General features: G+C 39.5%; 1 long non-coding RNA gene across 1 annotated transcript in view; it reads left to right on the top strand.

Moving 5' to 3' along the window:
• The window catches only part of LOC131407448 (uncharacterized), a 178,160-nt gene extending 163,831 nt beyond the window's left edge, over positions 1-14,329 (top strand). Inside the window, exon 4 of the long non-coding RNA XR_009220495.1 lies at positions 13,030-14,329. This is a non-coding gene — a long non-coding RNA (uncharacterized LOC131407448). The remainder of the gene's footprint in view (positions 1-13,029) is intronic.
• Positions 14,330-16,654: the final 2,325 nt, after the last annotated feature.

Genomic DNA, 16,654 nt, shown 5'->3' with positions numbered 1-16,654 from the left:
TGACTTTGCTCTTCTTGTGGTTCTCTTAATGGTACTAGCATGAGTTTGTTTTTCTCCGTGAGTTCTCATTCCCTTTGCCACAGAATAGAGGCCAACCTGCCACTCCTTAGACTCAACACCTTTCCAAAATGGCATCATCATACTCTTCATCAGCTGTGACAGACATCGCTGGTATCTGAAGTCCACCTCTTGGTCCACCTCTGATTTTAGCCTCTGCTGTGATGAACAGATCCCTGGAAACTAAGTCCTACTTCATGATGACTGTGTCTTGCCTCAGCACAAGACAATCATTTTTCATTTTTTTTTTGCCTTAAGATCTTTCAGCCTTGCAGAGGCCTGCTTATAGTGCAGAGAAATCAATACCTTAAGGGCAAACCTCAATCAATGGATGATGGGAGCCAGTAGACAAATGCCCTGGCCTCCCATCCTTCACGTGTAAATTTCTGTTTGTTTCACAGCAGGTACCAGGGGAGTTGGGCCTCTGTTACTTACAGGCTTACTTTTCATAATGCATCCTTAGATCCCCTGGCCTTACTTTCCTATTTCACTCTACCTACTCCCTCACTCTGCTTCTCGGGCTTAGCTCCCAGGTAAGCTACTTGTACTCAGACTCAGTTTTGGGGGTAATCCAAACTAAGACATCAAACACACTAATATATATGCATTTAATAGTCATCAAACATTTACTGAGTACATAATACGGGAGGGACACTGATCTGGATGTTGGAGACACAACAGTGAATGAAACAGAAAAAAATCTCCATCCCTCATGGAGCTATGAGAGGAGGAATTTACAAACATATAAAAAACATTCAAAATAAAAAACTTAAAAAATATGACACATTCAAAGTAAGAATGTAAATTCTGTGTAATCTCATGGAGCTAATATTTATATCCCATCTGTTTCTTCATAGAGTTGCCACAAACTGGACTGGCTGTCTTCTCTATCTGCACTCTATAAACCCTTTAAAAACAACATTAAATTTTATTCTGATAATAAGAATAATACGTGTCCACCATTGGAAATTTAGAAAATATGGAGAAAACATTGAGAAGAGAATAAAAACGAACAACCACCCCAACCTAGAGGCATTCATAATTATCATGTTAGTTTAATATCTTTCTAGGCATTTAAAACTTATTCTAGCTTTAAAATATATTTAAATACTAACATAGTAAAATGTAATTCAAAAATATTAAATAAATATATTAAATAAATATTAAATAAATATATCAAGTACCGCCTCATCATTTATCTTTTTAAAAATTTTCTTGGCTATTCTAATCTATTTGTCTCTTTCAGATGAACTTCATAACCTTTTGGACAATTCAAAAATAATCATGTTGGGATTTTCACTAATATGTATTAAAATCTGTAAATTAATTTGGGTATACTTGACATCATAATATTCAGTCTTCTTACCAAGGAACCAAGGTATAATTTTTCATGTATTCAAACCTCCTTTTATGACCTTAAGAAAATATTTATAGTCTCCTTCATACAGGTTCCAAGTATTCTTAGTAAATTTATCCCAAGATGTTTTGTATTTTTATTAGGAAAACTTTTCCATTATACTTTAAAATTGGTTATATAGAAAGATAATTGTTTTGTACGTTTGTTTGTAACTAATCAGTTTACTAAGCTCTTTAACTAATTCCAAAATTTTTTCAGTTGTTTTCTCTTGAGTTTTCCAATTAGATAAAGATAGGTAGAAGAAAGTGCAGCTCCTAACCCTCCTTCCCACACCACAGAAACTTCTTTCTTCTTGCTTCTGTATTTGTCATTATCTCATTCTCTTACTCATTATCCTACTTCTCCCAGAAGTTGTGATGGGCTAATCTGGTCAGAATCCAGGATAGTTGATTGGAATACCTCTATTATTGGATACAACAGCAACGTAAATAGTCTAATATTCCCTTCATTTGTGTTACATTTATCAGATTTGAGTTATCAGGATTATACTAGCTTCAAAAAAAAAAAAAATTGGGAATCTTTCTATCTCTCTATGGAAGAGTTAAAACAACATAGGTATTGTCTGCTCCTTAAAGGATTTATCTGTAAAATTCATCTGGGTCCATTAAACACCATACAGGTTGTTTTTGAAATTGGGGAGGGGGAGGGGAAGGCTTCCTTGATTATTGTCCAATTCCTTTTTTCTAATTCTTAAGCCAATTTTGATCATGTATATCCTCTACAAACTTTATCGATTTTATTCAACATTTTAATAGCATTTAAAAATAATTTAAAACTGTCTCTATGTGTTATGAATTATTTTCCATTTCTAATGGAAGATAGCCTGTTTCTCCACACACTGTCTTATTCTCTCTCTCTTTTTTTCCCACAAGATGTATACATTTCTTCAAGACACATGGATATTTTATAGAAGCACCTCTTTGGTTTATTAATAATTCTTTCTTTGCTTTCTAATTCATGCATTTCTGCTTTCATCTTTGTCATTCTTTTCTCCTACTTAGGTATATTTTGTTAATTTCCTAATTTCTTGAATTTAATGATTATTTCTCTCATATTTATTCTTTGGTATTTAAAAATGAAAGCGTTTATGACAATGTAATCTCCTTTGAGTGCAGCTTTGACCACATCTCGTAAATCTGCTATGTAGTTTTCATCATAGTTGTGATAACGGCCCTGATACCAGTTACCCTACATTAAACCCAGAATAGATGGGGTTAAAACCAAAAGCACTCATCCTCTTTGCCTGCTTCTGAGCTATATTCATATGTAACTGTTGGTTTTTTTTTACACCTTTGTATCCCTGAACTTCACAAGGCAGATAGAAGTTGCTAATTGTTAAAAGCCCCGGTGGCCTCAAGCTGGGCTCACACTGATGTTTTGGTTAATTACCAGTTCTTAAGATTTGTTAGAGGGAAACCGATATCAAGAAGCTAAAGCTTCTCAGACCTCAACTCCTTGGCTTCCTGGCGCCAGAATCCACCATCCACCATAGAGACAGAGACAGTTGAAGGACACTCACCTGTGATTCCCTTATCTCGCCCTCCTCCTCCCTGCCGGCAGCCTCACAAGGCCAAACGCAGGCTGATGGGAAAGCGCTGACCAGCAAGGCCACAGGCTCCCCCTCCCTACCAGCAGCCACATTCCTCACAACCTTTAAAACCCTTTGCCTCCCATCTTTCGGGGAGACAGGACAAATTTGAGAGCTCTTGTCTCCCGGCTGACGTCACCTGAAATAAAAACTCTTTCCTTGCCATAAGCCTGGTGTTCCAGTTTTTATTTGGCCCCTCTTGTGTGGCAGGTAAAGAACCTGGGTATGTATCCGGTAACAGCTGTTCTCTGAAAGTCTGTGACTGCAATGCTCATTTCTTCTATGATCTAAAGTTTATTCAGAATGATATTTTAGAAGTTCCAAGTTTTTTAACTGAAATGTTTAATATTAAGTTTCATTTTCTTTGTTTACCCATCATCCAGTTTAAGAACATCTGCTTCTTAGGAAGGTGGAATTGAGCTGTACTATCTCTAGTATCTCCAATTATTCTACCTCTGAGTACTTCTTGCTTTCTCTGATCCCCTATAATATGTAGTTTGCATTGCTTTGTGTCATAGGTTTTTTTTTTTCTGAGGGAGATTCGCCCTGAGCTAATATCGGTTGCCAGTCTTCCTCATTTTGTTTGAGGAAGATTCGCCCTGAGCTAACATCCCTGCCAAACTTCCTCTATTTTGTATGGGGGTGACCCCACGCATGACTGCCGACGAGTGGTGTAGGTCTGCGGCTGGGAACCAAACCCAGGCCACCTAAGCGGAGCACTCTGAACTTAACTACTAGGCCATGGGACTGGTCCTTTCGTAGTTTTGCTTGTCTGTTTGTATCTATCTCTCTATGTTTCTAAGTAGTAAAAGCGTCTTGAGGATAGAGCCTGCATTTTATCATTTTTTGTGTCCCCTATAGCACCTAACACTTTAAACACATAAGTGATCAATAAATATACGTGTACTGCTTTTTATTTAGGGATGGTGAGACTGATACACAATTTAAAGGGATCGAAGCCCTGGCTAAGTGATGATGTGATTAGACATTTTACTGAAATATGTCTACATTATGCATTCTTCCTCTGGTGCTGAAAAGTACTGCCATTCTGACAATGATCGGGAGCATGATAACTAATATGATTATTAACACTGACCATTTTTTGAGCACATCTACATCCCAGGCACTGCTTAGGAGTTTTATATGCTGTATGTCATTTCATAATCCTCACAATAGCTCTCTCAGGTAGATATGATAATTATCCTCATTTCCCAGATGAGGGAAATGAAGCTCAAGGTCAAGACCGTGCCTAGAATCTTCCAGCTGGGGAAGATGAAGCCTGGATCGGATTCCACATTTGTCTCTTCCTTCCACTTCTGCTCCACTCCCGTTTCTGCTAATTAATTCTCCTGCTCACTTACTCATTCTCTCTTTTATTCTGTCCCACATTCAAACAACTAAATGCTTCCTGATTTATGTTACCAGATGCAGTACTAAAAGACAAGGAATATAAATGTGAATAAAACATGGCCCCTGCTTTTGGTGACCTTCCAGAGCCCAATGGAGCCTTTTCTTTGACTTGCATCAAATTTTAAAATGTTACAGAATGTGCTAATTGTATCTGGGCTTCCCTGCAGTCCCTCTGCTTCACTGTTCTCTGCTCCTGTGATGTTCAGGTGTTTACTTCAGGGTTTGCCCAAGCCAATTCAGACCCTGGCTGCCAAAACTGGGGTGAGTGAAGTTGTTGTACGCTCTTTGTACGTGCAGAAAGAACCCAGGGTTTTAATAGACTTTCTTCACCCACCTTCAACTTCATTTCCCTCAGGACAATAACATAAGCCTAAAACCAAAGACAATTATGACGATGTTATTATTTCTTATGGGGAAAATTGATGTTACCAACCTGCAGTATGTGCCAGACTCCTAAACCTTACACAGAAATCACTCTTGGAGGCAGGGAGGACAAACCTCAGAAACATGTTTTATAGGAAAGAAACAACCAGGGTCTTTGTTTGCTCAGACTGGTCATCTGGGCTCAGAACGAGCCTAGCGAAATCGCATCCATAAGATCTTTTCTTCCACATTTTGTCCTCCATGCACCCAGCTCAGAGCTTACACAAATGCCACAAGACCACGTCTGCCACTCTGCACCACATAAAGTGACAAAGATTGGATCAGAAAGTTAAAATGAAGGGGGGCCCACTGGAATCTGCCTCCCTGATTTGAAATCCCCCACAGGGATTTTTTTTTCTTGCTACCTAAAACTCTAATAACTATATGACTATTCATCTATTTATAGTTTTCCTCCAAATAAAAAAGATAAGAGAGGCACTTTGTTTTGTTTATTACCGTACCCATAATGCTAGAACAGTGTCTGACATATAGTCAGCTCTCAACGTATATTTGTTCAAAGATTGAATGAATCGTGATGAATCGTCATGATGATCCTTACTTTTTTCATCTTATTTATCGTCATCTTCTCTAGTTTTTTTATCGTCACAATCGTGGTCTTTGCCATCATCATCATCATTTTCTCACAGTCTTTTATATGTCAGTGGTTCCTTACAATTCCCATGGTGCCTTCCCATGGTTGCCTTCTCTGATATTCTCAGCTCTCATTCCTGTTTTCAGGTGAGGTAGGCGGTGAAGAATTAATATCCCCAGTCCACAGATGATGAAGCTGAGCCCCAAAGAGATAAATTGAATTGCTCTGGGTCACAGTCTGAGGCAGCAACAGGGCAACTGTACAGTTTGTTCCTCTTGTCATCGTATTTATGGCCCACTGCCCTCGGCAAGGGTTTTTTGTAAATGGCTTTTGAAGTGAAGTCCTTTCCTTCTTTGTTCTCTTACAGTACTTCATACAGTCCCTGGCACATGGTAGACACTTAAGAGCATTTATTGAAGGAACAAATGGCACCAGAATCCTCCATGATTTGGCCTCTAGCTTCCCCTTCAGTCTTTGCACTCCTACATCCCAGTATATGTCTTGACAGTCCTGGATGCTGCATCTTACCTTTTAGCACACTGATCTGCCTACATGAAGTACACTTTCTTGCCCCGATCTGTCATTGTCCAATCTACCTATTGATGAAAGACTTTCAGGCTCTCCTAACTTAAATTGACCACTGTACCCTTGGCTGATAACCATACCCTATAACATTCCTCTACCATAGCCTCTTTGGAAAATTAGTAAGTGTGATAGACTTTAAGCCCCTAGAGCGCAGCAAGCATGTCAGTACTGCTCATCACTCTATCCCAGCATCTAACGGTGATGGGTAATAGCAGGTAACATTTACTGAACACTTACTGTCTGCCAGCCACTAATTTAATCCTCATAATAACCCTACGAAGTAAGTGTCATTGCTGTCCACATTTTATAAATGAGAAAGTAAAGTTCAGAGTTGTTAAATAAGAAGCCAAAGCCACTCCTCTGTTGGTAACAATAAACAAGGATCACACTCAACTACTTTGCCATATGTGAATCTGTCCTTGAATCCCTAGCGCCTAGCCAGGAACGTACAAAATGCTTAATCAATGTGAAGTAAATAATTAAAAATTACATAGAATGATTTCTAATCTCCAATTCATTGTGCTCTATGCTTGACTTTACTTGGGACAGATATCTTCCATCCATCTTGCTGGGTGATGTACTCATTGCTCAAATGAAAGTCCCTTTCATATCCAAGATCTCTTTCTTCATTTGTATTTGAAAATAAAGGGAACTAGCTTCACAGCTCTTAACAGCTCTCTCTGTACCTGTTCTGGTGGGAAGGTATTGTGGGTGGTATTTTCTACAAGGTAACACAATTAATTTTGCCTCCTTTCCTTAATGCATTTCCTGTCTTACAAAGGTTGCCCAGCGGCAAGTCTCATTTGCAGGGATTGTGTGCCATTTCCTGGCCCCTCCTCAGGCTGCCTTCTTATGAATATAATCTGACTAAGAAAGTGGTATTACCCACACAGGATGCCTACTTCAACACTTAACCAAGTCGTGAAGCCTCTCGCCTGTTTTCTTCTTAGAGTCTAGTCTAAGAAAATTAGCTTCTTACCAAAGCTTATAAACCCATAATTATAATAACAACTTCCTTGTGTCCATGACACTGCTTTCAGAGTTGCAGAATAAAACAAATGTGTACAGTGATAATTCTTTTCCCTTGACTCCTGGGAAAATCAAGAAGACTTCAGAACTTGGGTTGAAGAGAAAGAATATACCTACTTTGTTTGTGCTTCTGCCAACTGTGGCCTTGTCAAAACACAAGGACTGAAGTCATCCTTAGTGTGAGCAGAGCCCCGTTGCTCTCTAATATCCCTGGAGTCATGCCAACCTCATTTAAAAGAGGGTTGGGAATCACTTTGAGATTCTCTAGTCTAATTAGCCTCCAATAATGAATGAATGAATAAATCAACAAACAAAACTGCCATGTGCTACGAAAAAGTTCTATGTCCCCATTTTACAGAAGAGAGTACTGTAGCTCAGGAAAGGTTAATTATCTGCACCCTGCTCTAATAGCCTGCTGGTTTGTTCCTAGATTTAGAATCTAGAGAGGCATGGATCTGCCATTTACCATTTATGTGACCTTGGATAGTTATGTAACCTCTCAAAACTTTGATCTTTTCATCTGTAAAATGGTGACAATAATGGTATCCATCTCATAGAATTAGAGACAGAACAGGCCATTTTCTGTCCTGTTCAGCCATATATCTAGTGCCTAAATTGATGCTTGACATGTAGAAAACACTCAGAACATGTCTGTGCAGTGAGTGAATGATAGCACCGTGTGCGATGTACAATCAGTGTTCAATAGATGTTGGCTATTCTTACTCTCCAGGTGAATCGTAGAAGGACGATTCAAAACTAGGTCTTTATTGACCCTGAGAGCAAGTCCAGGCACTTCTTTGTTAGTGTTGCCCCTTCTCTCTCTCTTATCCTGTTCTCTCCTTCCACCACATGTGAAGAACCTCCTTCCGCCACATGCTTTCAGAGTTGCAGAATAAAACAAATGTATACAGTGATAATTCTTTTCTCGTCTCTCAATCCCTGAAATGCCTTTCCAAATAGATTCCTTCACTTAATTCATTCTGTACCCGATTGCCTAAAATAAACTCAATCAAAAAACCTTGAAGTGGGGCAGGCCCGGTGGCATAGTGGTTAAGTGTGTGCACTCCGCTGCAGTGGCCCGGGGTTCAGATCCTGAGCATGCACCGACGCACCACTTGTCAAGCCATGCTGTGGTGGCATCCCATATAAAGTGGAGGAAGATGGGCACAGATGTTAGCCCAGGGCCGATCTTCCTTGGCAAAAAGAGGAGGATTGGCGACAGATGTTAGCTCAGGGCCAATCTTCCTCACACGCACACACACACACACACACACACAAAAAAAAACCTTGAAGCTTTCCATTTGTCTATAAGGAAAAACAGTTTCTGTAACGTAACTGTCAAGGTTTCTCTTTTTTCTAGACCCACGGAGGCCTCTAAACTTCTTCTCCACGATGCATAATTACAAACTGTGTCTACCAGACTGAACAACTCTGTGTGCCCAGAGTCCTGCCTCTGCTTTGCCTCCATCTTCCCGTCCAGTCTAATGCCAGTCAGACCAAACTCTGCCCACTCTCCCAGTCTCAGTTCAATGAAGCGTTCTCTGACCACCCTAACCACAGTTACCTTCTTCTTCTTCTGAATTTTACCTTTTGTGACCACTCCTACGTCCTTTTCTTTATTTTAAAACATGTTTGTGATCATGCTACTTATATTATTAGTTCTCAAACAAGTATGACATTTTCTCTTGGATAGACATCTGATAGTTTTAGCTGTAGTATAATGATTAAGCAAACTATTCCTCCGTGAATGTCCATTTCCTCAACTATAAAATAGGAATAATAGTATCTCCATTTCTGGATTGCTGTGAAAGTTACAACAATAAACGTAATGTGTTCCATCCAGTACTCTGCACATAAAATGTAATAGCTACTGTGTTGTTAAATATTTTTTGTTTGCTAAATCTGAGTAAAGATGGGCAAAGCATGTTTTAAGAAAACCAAGTGATGTTGGCAAATGTCTTTCAGTTTATAAAACCAGCCCTACAGTGTCTCTTTTGTCTTTGGTGGTGCCCAGTTTCCTACACATTAGGTGCCCCTAAATGATTACTCCACTTTTATGTGAAGGAGCAAAGACCATCATGACTTCCTTCATTAATATAAATCTTTCACCCCCTCCCTAGCACTGCCTACTTATTTCTGTACTATTCAACCAGGCAAGTATCAGTGTGTGTAGGAAGCAAACTAGACATTGCCCCAGGGTTGGGGAACCCATAGACACTTCACCTCACCTCATCTCACTTCCTGCAGGGGGTCCCTCCCAGAAGGTCTGTCAAGGGTACCTTTCTTTTTTTGATTCTGTCTGTTTTGATAAGATTAGATTTTATGTCAAGCCTGGGAGCATAAGTGCTGGGATAATGTTAGGAGCAGCTAGCCCTTGAGCAGTTTTCTATAGTGACTAGCAATGGAAAGGAGAAATCGGCCTGGCAGTTCCGTGCACTTGAGATTTTTCACTCCAGAAGGTCAACGAGGAAGGGTTGCCAGGATGGGGAAGATATTCTGACAAAGTTCCAACCTTTAAAGAAATCACAGCGTCTCAGGCCTGGCCTCAGGCTTCCTGGAGTTCCTTTCTCCTGGAGGACAGATGGAAACTTGTAGGCCTTGAACACCTGAGAGAGGGCACATACTAGATGGCTGCTTGAGTGGAGCACTGACTCAGGCAATTAACTCCTCAAGAGCATTACAACTTCCCCCACTATGATCAACAATATCCTCTTAACGACAAAGCTTTCCTGTCAACCAGGGCTTGACAACTCTGAGCTGTGTTTATAACCTCCTGTCAGTCAAAAGGGAGGAAAAATGTGTTCAAATCATAGCTAAGAATATTTATATTGTATTAATACCAGTAGGTGCCAGGGTGTTGGGTTGCAGAATTTAAGGTTTGCATCAGGCTTTGGCTGCTTTATTCTAGTGGAGAAACAAACCTTTTAGGGTCTTGGAATCATCTCTACGAGAACCACTTGAGGCACTGTTTAAAATGTAGCCTCATGGGCCCACAGCCTAGACATTCAGAACTGGACTCTCTGAGGGACTGGCCCAGAAATATGCATTTGTCAAGCTCTCCAAGACTAAAGTTTGAGAGGAACTGAGGTACCCCAAGCTACTGAGAAGTGAGTGCCCATGACCTTCTGTGTTATGAAACTAAGGCTTTGTTTTTCTTCATTACTTATTGACTGGAGGAAATTGACTCCCAGTTTTAATCTGATTTGGAAGAATACACAAATTTCTTAAAATCTATCACTTTTGCATTCATTCTTTAAAGCATACATTTTTTGAGCACTTTCTGTGTGCCAGAAACAATACCAGACACCTGGCTACAAAGCAGACTAAGACATGGTCTCTGAATTCAAGGAACGTCTAATCTCTTAAGAAAACACGTACTCGCAATCAGGTATTAGAGAGCTATAAAAGAGGTCCATAAAGATAAAATGAAAACAGAAAGTAGGGGGCTATCAATTCTACCTGGGGAACATGGTGGACACCATAAGTATTTTCACATAGTGAAAGATGTATAGGTGTTCACAGAGCAGACAAGTTGGAAGAAAGGTAGCATTCCAGGCTGATGGAGCAAAGACATAAATTTTAAAATAGCAAGACAGCTCCTGGGAACTGAAGGTAGTTCAGCATAGCTGAAAGACAGGATGGCGGGTAGAGGAGGAGGGCACAGTAAAAGTGACCCCTAGGAGATAAGGAGGAGCCAGATCACAGACATCCATGGAAAGGAATTTGACATTTATCCTCTAGGATGGTTTTCTCAAAGTACGGGCCTCAGAATTTCCGCAATAGAATTGCCAAACTGAATCAGAATTTTCAGGGGTTGGACCTCATACTAGGTATCTTTACAAGCATTCTACACGATCAGTACACCAAGTTTGTAACACTGTTTGGTAATGTGCAACCATTGAAAGATTTTGTGTAGGAGAGAGACATGACCCGAAAGACTGCACATCGGGGTGGATGATGGATTTGTTGGACTGAGGTTGGGCAAGAGAAGGTAGTGGCTTGGTCTAGGTCCTAGCAGAGAAAGTGGTGAGGGTGAGAAGTGGTCAGATTCCAGATACAGTTCAAAATTGGGACGGACAGGCTTCACTGGTGGATTGGATGGGAGGTGACCACTTCCAGCGTGCACAGCCTCTAGTTAGAAAAGGAAGAGCTCTTCTCCTAGTGGATTGTGTCATGGAAGGTTTTAAATTTTTTTATTTGACAAAGAAATGGTGAGGGGAGAACTGAGAAGAGGCTCTAGATTCTGGAACCAGGGAACCTATCACTAGGAATGTTTGCTATGAGTCATCATGGATGGAGAAGATGTCTCCCAAAGGACAGCAGGCTCCCCGTCTCCAGGAGGAAACACGAACAAACCCCATTACCTTCTCCACGTGACTCTCTGTCGCATCTCTGTCCTCCTCTTCGCCTTAGTTCAGACCAAATCTCATCCAGAAAAATTATAAACACTGTCTAGCTTCTTACACTGTAGGGGAAGACTGCAAAGAAGGGAGAGGAGCCATAGGTCTTTCCTGATTGAACAAAGTGTGGTAAACTGGTGTTTCTGTAGCAAAGCTTCCACAGCAGGAATCCGCAGGAGGGGATTTCTTGGGCAGTAGCATTGGATGTTGTAACTCAAAGCTGTGCAGAATAGAGAGCTCCCTTTTAGAGGATGATTCTTCATTCACTGGCCTTTTTGCCCATCTGTGTCTGCTTGCTGTGTCCCAGGCTTCAGTCTTCTAACAGAATTACCCAGGATGCAGGTCATCTACCACAGAACGGGGAGAAGCAAGGGTAGGCAATGTGAAAACAGGTCCCATTTGTTTCACGTTGGACCCTGTCTTTTGCAAGGCTGAGCTCTGCTGAAGTGTAGACTTCTCTCTGCACACTTCCTTCCCAGCACCACAGCTGCTAGCTCTTGGACACAGGGGCAAGGCCATCTCCTTCCCAGAGTGGGCTGTTCTTCTGCCTGCCTAGTTAGAACACTGCACCACATTTTATCGTTATTCCACGTATTGACAATAATGTTAATTTTTAAAAGACTGTTACAGTTTTATACATAATAAAATAGCATGATCTCAGGGAAGTTTTTTAGAACTGATGATTCAGAAGTACCTCAAACTTCCTTTTCTACTGAGAAATAATAACTAGTGTTTCCAGGGTTTTTTATTCCTGACAGTAGAAACAATAGCTAAAAGGGCAACCATTCTAATATAAATGCTTTCCAGATTAAAATGCCATTCGTTGCTAAGAAATAAGATGTCCTTACAGACCCACATTTTTGTAGCTATGAAAGTGTTTGGACTTTTATCGCCTTGTTAATTAAGAATGGGAAATTTAGAGTAACAATAGCGGCTTCTCTTTGAAACTAGATATGAAATGATTAGGAAAATAAGGCAAGTTCTTACTGTCGCAGGAGGGGAAAATGTATGGAACTGTCTGCCTGAAGACTGGAAACATAAATAAATGAAGACCCAACAAGCTCTGACAAATGTATAGAAAAGAGCTACACATTGGTCCTGAGAAAGTTGGGATCCATCTCTTGGGTCAAACTAACTTTTATTTCTCCAGCTCCAAGCAGGTCCCTGGCTCAGATTCAACCCTCAATAAATATTTTTAGATTAAGTAAATGAAGGTTAGTTTGGCACTAGAAAAGTGGGTGAAATAAAACCTGGCTCAGATCCAGCAAGAAAACGTATCTTTTGTGACATTGATTTTGACCATGGCCTGGAACAAGAGTGGAGGTTTATATTAGTCTAGGAGATGAGGTTTGAAAGATCTCTCACAAATCCAGTCCAACTCCCAAGAATACCAGATCAAATCCCATTTTGAGGGCAATGTCACAGCAGTGTAGTGATGTGAGCCATTTATCCTCCATTCAGTTTCTTACACACAGACTAGCACTATGAGCTATACACAGACTGACTTTTTTTTTTTTCTGTTTTTCAGCTTATAAACATATGCTTTTGGTCAAAAGGTGACCCAGGAGAAGATTTGCTTGTGGTTCAGTGAAAACTCATATTTGTTACTGGAGAAAATATCAAAGCAATCGTCCTCCTGATGGTAAAATAAGTTAAAACTTCCATCTTGTTGTTGCTGAATTATGTGGCCAAAAGGAAGTTTTTGAATCACTCTTTCTAAGCTGAATATGTTATCTCCTCTTACTCAGCTATAGAAAGGGGATATCCAGAGCATGTGTCAGTTTGGCCTCATTACTTGGTCCCATCAGACTGGTGACCTCTTTTTCACCTCCTTTCGGAGGAGTTCAAGAAGACTATATTCCCTAAGCAAACTGCTCTAGGAAGTGATGGGGAAATTTTTTGCTTAAGCAAAGTACACTCCTTTTTTATATTTCTCTCCAGTACCATTAGTTTTAGGAAGAACATTAAGCATCTGATAATCAGTCCTAAATCTCTATTTATTTGATTTCAATTTTAGTGCCTGGAGTTGAATCCTTTACAGGATAAGAACTACAAAACTGACAGAAAAGAATAATTTGATATTGATTCTGAGTCAGTGAGAAAATATCCTTGAGATAACAATGTACATACTTAATCAGAACAAAACACCAGATAAAAAACAAAGAGTGTCCTCATTGGAGAGAAAAATGTACATTATTGTCTTTCCTCCATGCTCTGCACTTTTCATGTCTGAACTTTTGCCAGATAAAAACTTTTAGCCTTATTCCCTGCCTCTCTGATCTATACCTGCTAATCCATTCTGATGATATAGCCAAATTCATCTTCAGAAAGAGTCAATTCCCTTTAGCAGTTCCCATAAACTATGGAACAGAATTCCAACACCTTGGTATTTAGCTGGGCATTGATGACCCCAAATCAGTCTCATTGTCATCATTATCCCTAACATTAGCACCATCATCATAAATATGTATTGAGTATTTAACATGTGGCAAGCACTGGGCCAGGTTCTTTATGTGCCTCATCTCATTTGATCCGTACTTCAACCCTATGAAGAAGTCTTATTATTATCCTTATGTTAGAGATGACAAAACTGAGGCTGGGAGAGGTTAAGTCACTTGTCCAAGATCGTGAAGTTAGTAAGCAAGCTAGAACTCAAAGTTCATATGATACCAGCCCCATTCTTCTCTTCCAACCCCTTTTTCTATGCTCTCTTTGGGGATACTCACTTCATTGTCCCCAGAGTTGACCGCAGCATTCCCACATCTATGAGTGTGCTATTATTCTTTCTGACCCAAAATGTTTGCACTTTCCTTTTTATTTAACTAAATCTTGACTATTTATAAATGTGATTTTTTAATATTTCAAATAATTTTGTGTCTAATAAACACTAAGTTTACTTAGTGGGCATTGACGACCCCAAATCAGTTTACTTAGTGTTTATTAATCTTATTCCTTAATTTCCATCCTATGGTATCTTTAGGGATCACACTATTAACCTTCCCTACTCCCAGTCCTCACTGAACATCCAAGTTCAATAAATGGACTTCTTCATGCCCTTCAAGTCAGTTAAATTTTACTCTCTTCGAGGGATCTCTATCACTACAGCCCAGGATCTCCTCTCTTGCCTTTGAAATCAGCATATTTATTATCTCGTTGCTATTTAGTAGGATCTGTTACTCTAAGAGTACATGTCCTAGATTATGTAACATGAAGGCAGAGATTCTTACTGATAATACTCATTATATCTGTGTCATTATATAAGTTCTTGGCACATAAAATAAGCTCAATAAATGTTTGTTGATTGAATGAGTGACTATAATCCTAGAAGGTCAGTGAAAGGTTGTATGAGTAAGTCATAGCTGTGAAGTTAACCTCAGAACTCTTTGGCACTGCCTTAGCTTGCGCTGATATTCTTAGGTGAAGCAGTCATACGATATAGTCAAAAAAGCACAGTCATTTATTTCTTTTCTTTTTTTTTTTTGTGAGGAAGATCAGCCCTGAGCTAACATCCGTGCTAATCCTCCTCTTTTTGCTGAGGAAGACCTGCTCTGAGCTAACATCTATTGCCAATCCTCCTCCTTTTTGTCCCCCAAAGCACCAGTAGATAGTTGTATGTCATAGTTGCACATTCTTCTAGTTGCTGTATGTGGGACGTGGCCTCAGCATGGCCAGACAAACGGTGCATCGGTGCGCACCCAGGTCCAAACCCGGGTGCCAGTAGCGGAGCGCATGCACTTAACCGCTAAGCCGTGGGGCTGGCCCGATTGGCCCGATTTCTGAAAGACCTAGTTCAACCTCCACCACCACCTAGCTGTGGGATCTTAGGTAGATAAGTCTGCTTAGTCACTTCATCTCCAAAATAGGACTAATATGCTGCAAGGTTGGTAAAAAGTATTAATAATAGCATATGTAAAGTGCCTGGTCTAGAGTAGGCAGTCAGTAAATGGTAGCCATTTTACTGGAATTAAGGGGTAATAAAAAGTAACTATAGATCCTGGAATAATAGTGACAGTAAGTGTAATTTTCAGTTCTCCCTGAATCTTTCCATTAAATTAGCAGAATAGCTAAAAGAGCCAACTAAAGACCTATGGACACCTACAGCAAAATTGGATCACCTGCCTATCTCCATAAACCCGAAATATAAACAGATAGAGACAAATCACTAATAAGACCCATGTGGCATCAGCATCTGTAAAGGAGAAAGTAGAGGAAAGGAAATTAGGCTTATCATGGCCCTGAGGATAGAACAAACTCAAAATCTTCAATAAGTACTCACTGGGAAATATGACTAGCCAATATGAGAACAGCAGCAGAAAGTGGGAAGATGTTCTGAAACATATAAGTTATGAGTGAATGAAAAGGAATTGAAATGCAATGAGATCGGAAAGTACTGGAGCACTCTGGGTCCTATAAATTCTTTGAATTAATAACTAAAACTTTCTTTCAAGAGAAAGACTTGGATTTTAAAAGTTCCACTTGGGTTGGAAAAAACTGGAAAGAACATCACTCCCAAACAATAAGAACAAGAGAGATAATAGGAAAATCAACAATAAGAAAAAAAATAACAATAAAAAAAAAGCTAAATTATCTACAAAATCACAAAATCATAACTTATCTTGAGCCCATCAGAGATCTGAGGTCAGAGATCCAAACTATCCTTAAGTCTAAGGAAAAACAGGCAGTAATGGAAGAATTGAGAAACAAAAAAAGATGTAAGCCATATAGAAAACAAACAGTACAATACTAAAAGTAAATTCTTCCTTATCAGTAATTACTTAAAGTATAAGTGGATTAAATGGTCCAATTGAAATTGGTAGAATGGATTAAAAATGATTATATATATATGATATTCCTTGCAAATAGTAACCAAAAGAGAGCTAGGGTCACTATATTAATATCATACAAATTAGACTGTAAGACAAATTAGTCATAAGAGACAAGGAAGACATTGTATATTGATAAAAGGGTCAATCCCTGAAGAAGATATAACATTTACAAACATACACACACTTAACAGCAGAGTCCCAAAATATATGAAGCAAAAACTGACGAAAATGAAGGCAGAAATAGAAGGTTCTACAATAATAGTTGGAAACACTGATACTTCATTTTCTATAAGAGAAAGAACAACTAGACAGTAGATCAATAAGGAA

This window comes from Diceros bicornis, chromosome 6, assembly GCF_020826845.1.
Source record: "Diceros bicornis minor isolate mBicDic1 chromosome 6, mDicBic1.mat.cur, whole genome shotgun sequence".
In the NCBI taxonomy this organism is placed as follows: Eukaryota; Metazoa; Chordata; class Mammalia; order Perissodactyla; family Rhinocerotidae; genus Diceros; species Diceros bicornis.
Note: the sequence above shows the minus strand (reverse complement) of the source record. Positions and strands in the feature narration are given on the sequence as shown.